A 5,080-nucleotide genomic window follows, 5' to 3' on the forward strand; every position below is an offset into this window, starting at 1 on the left:
TGGGTTTTTAAGGCTGATAATGATTATTAGTGAGACATTTGGAGTAGATATTCATTTGCAGTAAATGAAAATATTTAAAATCTTGGAGTTAAACTTAGAAGAACACAAACTCTAACAGAAAACTTTGTTGATACGTTTTTGTTTTGTTTACAGATGTTAAGTTAAAGGAGTTTTATTCGTGACGTATAACCAATCAAGTCACTCCAGAAGACAGAGCAACCAGGTAGATAAAGGTTCAGAGCCAAAGTAGCACAATTTTTAAATTTATTTATTACCGTAAATCAGTAAAAAATAAAATACCGATCATCAGTAAATCAGTCAGCCCACAATTACTACAATTCTACAATGTATGTCTCTTTCCTTTGACTTGTTATTTGTACAATCTATGATGTATATGATGGTGTTTTTTCATACCAAAGGCTATACTATGATGTTTTCTAAGAGACATACGATGCTACTCTGGTTGTTCTGGCTCTGGGCTGCTGCACTCCTCCTCTGTTGTTTTCTGCATTGTACTCAGCTGCATGTCTTCGTCCACCAGGCCTCCGTTGACTCGTCCCACCTGCCGTCTCTGGAGCTGAAGCTGGATTGGAACAGACCAAAGTACAGTCCAATCATGATGCCAGCTGCCTCTCAAAAGGCTCCTTCATCTGGCAGGTGGCAGCACTTCTTCTGAGGGGAAGCTGAGCTGGCCCAGCAGAACTTTGGAGATGTGTTCCAGTGGTTGGTGGATGTGTGGGGAGATAGAGAGGGACCTTTGAATTGTTCACAAAGGAAAACAGGGAATCAATTGGTAGTTTTAGTTTAGGCTGCTACTGTGGTGTGTTGTTGGGTTTTAAGAGGTGAACAGGAAGAGTTTTTTTTCATATTGATTATCTTTTACTTTGTTCCTGGTTGGAATGTCCATCAATGTCAACATGAAGTTCACTTTTAGTTCTGTTTATTTATTTTTATTTTACTAACACCCATTTGCTTTTAACCCCCTCACATGTTGTGTTGTTGTAAACTTACTCTTTCAAATAAATTATCGTCTAACCCTCTGGAAACCAGCGTTTGGACTGTTTTTGTGTTGCTCCTCACCTACTGACAGCTGTGGACTAAAGACTATACTGTGACGTTTTTAGAGCGACATGCTATACTATGATGTCTGTTGGGCGACACGCTATACTATAGGCTTTTTTAATTGACATATTAATTTAATATTTTTTTGTTTTAGTTTTTTTGTTTTTTTTAGCAACATATAAGAATTCGAACAGTTTTAAAAGTTACTATACTTTTACTTGTGCAATGAAATTATTATTCTATGGCATTTTTTAGATGACATATTATACTCTGATGTTTTCTTCAATTACATACTATTTTGACAATATACTGCACTATGACATTTTTTGAACCACATATCACACATGACAATTTTAGGCAACATCCTGTCATTTTGTGCTTTTCAGGGATGAGAATTTTCCGCGGATCCGCGGAATTCCGAGTTTTTTTCCGCCGAAAGTATAGTTTTTGTGAATCGTGTAAATCCGTTGAGAAAATTGTAGGGGGGTAGGCAAGCGGCCGGCCGATGCGTCGCGAGCCGAGGCTTGTGATGGCCATCCCGCCGCCGACATCTTTCGGCAACGCGCTTTGCAAAATCAGATACAGCTGTGAGAACGGAAATCGGCATTGCTATCTGTAAACATCTCTCGCTGTTTATGTTAATGACAACATCCGCCTATTTTCGGGGGGGGGGGGGGCCTTCGGGGCTTCGGCAGACATTTTCAGAGTTTTTTTCCATTTGTCATTCTCATCCCTGGCTTTTTGAACCACATAATAACTATGTTTTGTTTTTTTTTCTTGCCAACATGCTGTACTATGAACTACAGGCCATACTATGTTATTCTTGAGTAAAGCATACTATACTTTGACATTTTCTGAACTACATCCTATACTATGGCGTTATACACAGAGTGCTTTGATTACATGTTGATTTATAATCTAGATTTTTTTCTGTTTTGTTTTTTGATGGGATTACCACAGACCTGACTGTGAACACTGTTGACACCCACCTCAGGGAGACGCTGTCTAAGATCTCAAGGCTGCTTGGTCGTGGTCTTTCTGGCACGTACTCTTCCAAGATGAGCCGGGAAGTTTAACACTGATGGAATGACACCAGGTCTAAGCCGACAAACTTCCAATTCCTCCTCAACCCATAGTCTCTGGGAAACCTACATGGAGTTAGAAAAGTAGACAGAGAAGTAATTAAGTCTGTACACAACATATTAAAAAGAAATCATGCTAATAAATTAAGTACAAAGAACCAAATTCGCCAATATACTGGAGACCAGAGCTATTTAATTTGATAAGTATAACTTTGTTTAGTAACATTTCAATTATTTGAGAGCAGTCCTAAAGAACTGCCTGTAATCCCAATCATAAAATGGGTTTGGAGGAAGAACATAGATGGTAATCTGGATATACATGAGTTAGGCTTTATAACTACTATTGGTAGTATTGGTGGTAGTAATAGCAATGTGACTACTACTAGTAGTAGTGGTAGTACTCACTACTGCTGCTGATACTGGCACTGCTACTACAACTTGTAATACTATTACAAATGCTGATAGTACTTCTATGACTCTAACAGCTGTTTATACTACTACTGCTGCTTGTACTTTTAGTATTACTACTACTGCTTGTACAACTATACTACAGCTACTATTAATCGTCTGGTATTTGGTTGTCAAGCCGCTAGCTCGCCTTAGCGTTTTGCTAGTGGCTAACTAGTTAGCTCTCATAGACTGGAAGCTCTCAACAAGATTTCATAATGAAAAAAGAGCCAAAAACTATTCTTACCTATGAAAAGTCATTCCAAGTTTCCTTGTCTCAATCATACGACGCAGTGTGTAACTGTATGCAGCACAGTGAGCCGGCATACTTCTTATTTCCGTTTTCACGCCGTCTACATCAACAGAATGCACTGAAACTTTGCCCCCACAAGCTTAGCCTCGCTGTAGCACGCAGCTCAAAGGGGCGTGTCCTATCTACTCATTCATATCTATGACAACAACGGTAGTTGCACATAAGGACGCCTGACGTTGATTAGCTGCGTAAATACCGTTATATACAGTCTATGGTAAATACGTATGTGAATCGCATCATTGGCTGCAGCAGCCAGTCACCGGTCACTCACTGACTCACATTGAAAAATAGCACAGAATGAATTGTTACGTGTTTATTTTATTTTCAATTTAGATTGGATTTTTTTTTTTTTGTGCGCAGCGCAGATTTTCTGTGCGCAGAGACCGTGTCAGCAGTGCGCAATTGCGCAGGCACGCAGCTTAGAGGGAACAGTGTTTCCGAGATATTCGGGTGTTCCAAACTCCTCATGGAGCAACTTTTATAAAGTTTTGCTGAAAGCTTGTTTCCTCCGCTAGGATTCAGTCTGAGTTATGTGTCATAAATTCAATATTTCATAAGCTGGGGCATCAAAATTGAGCTTTCAAATAAAGAAATAGAAAAAAAGGTGACTAAATTAGCTGAAGCTAAGGCTAACAGTTAGCACAAACTATCCCAAGCGCAGTTTTAACTTCAATTTTTATCCTTCTTTTCTAGCTGTTGTGATATTTATGACATTTTCCCACCAAATTAACACATTTTATGGCAAAAAAGATGCTAAAAATGTCAAATTCCGATTAATTTTGACCAAATATTTACAGACTGTCTAATAGATAAATGTTAAACTTCATATAATTTAAACTAATGACTGCTTCACACCTCAAAAACCTTAAAGTAAAACTTTAGTTTGTTTTACCTGCATGATTAACCAGAATAAATCTTGTAGCGCACAGAAATGCTGCAGAAACAGTCGCTAATGCTAATATGCTAAGCTAAACTGGCTTAGTTTAGCTTCTCGTAGGACTATTTTATAAATTGCTTGAATAAAACTTGTGCCATATAACAATATGTTAGCAAAGCATAAAAATAAGAGAGCTCTCAACAAGAATGTATAAAAATAAGTGTCAAGAAAACATTATTTTGTTGTTAAATGTACAATTTAAAGTCGAATACATAAATATGAAGCATCAGCATGTTCCAGAAATCATCTTTTGTGGCCTTTAAATGTTAAATTTTATATAAATTAAACCAACGACTGCTATACACCTCAAAAACCTCAAATTATAACTTTGAATTGTTTGTTTTACCTGCATGATTAACCAGATTATTCTGGTTAATCATGCAGGTAAAACAAACAATAGCACACAGAAACAGTCGCTAATGCTATATGCTAAGCTAACTAGCTTATTTTAGCTTCTAGTAGGACTATTTTATTGATAAATTATAGATTGTTTTAAAAATTTAAAGACATTATGTGATACCATATAATGAAAATAAGAGGTCTCATCAAGAATTTATAAAAATCAGCAACAAGAAAACATTTTGTTTTTAAATGTGCAATTTAAAGTCGAATACAGTAAATGTGAAGCACCAACATGTTCCAGAAATCATCTTTTGTGTTCTTTAAGAATATCTTCAAGGAAACCAGTCTTATTATTTGTGAAAACTAGAGTTCTTACAGCAAACTCTTATTTTTTTGTTATTTAAAGTCCTCTAATTCCAGAATTTATCACAAAAACATCAAATTCTGATTAATTTTGACCAAATATCTACAGACTGTCAAATAGATAAATGTTAAACTTTATATAAACAAATGATTGTTTCACCCCTCAAAGACCTAAAAATAAAACTTTAAATTGTTTGTTTGACCTGAATGATTAACCAGAATAAGTCCTGTAGCACACAGAAACGCTGCAGAAACAGTTGCTAATGCTAATATGCTAAGCTAAACTAAGGACTAAGGCTAAAATAAGTGACAAGAAAATGCTATTTTGTTGTTAAATGTACAATTTAAAATCAAATACTGCAAATATACTTCAAGGAATTCAACCTTATTATTTATGAAAATGTAAAAATTTCACACTGCTCAAGTTATCAGATCTGAGTAGAGATGTTTCATTTTTCACGAAATAAACCAAGAAGATGTTCAATTGAGTCTAAAATCCAGAAATCCGACCGATAAACAGAGAGACCGGGAACG

At 36.2% G+C, this 5,080-nt stretch overlaps 1 long non-coding RNA gene across 1 annotated transcript; it reads right to left on the reverse strand.

Moving 5' to 3' along the window:
- Positions 1-247: 247 nt before the first annotated feature.
- LOC129349323 (uncharacterized) lies at positions 248-3,049 on the reverse strand. The gene is made up of 3 exons (XR_008602303.1): positions 2,839-3,049; positions 2,052-2,210; positions 248-755 (listed from the first exon to the last, which is right to left on the reverse strand). It is a non-coding gene; the product is annotated as an uncharacterized LOC129349323 (long non-coding RNA).
- Between the last annotated feature and the right edge of the window lie 2,031 nt (positions 3,050-5,080).

The sequence above is a fragment of the Amphiprion ocellaris genome, chromosome 1 (genome assembly GCF_022539595.1).
Source record: "Amphiprion ocellaris isolate individual 3 ecotype Okinawa chromosome 1, ASM2253959v1, whole genome shotgun sequence".
NCBI lineage: Eukaryota > Metazoa > Chordata > Actinopteri > Pomacentridae > Amphiprion > Amphiprion ocellaris.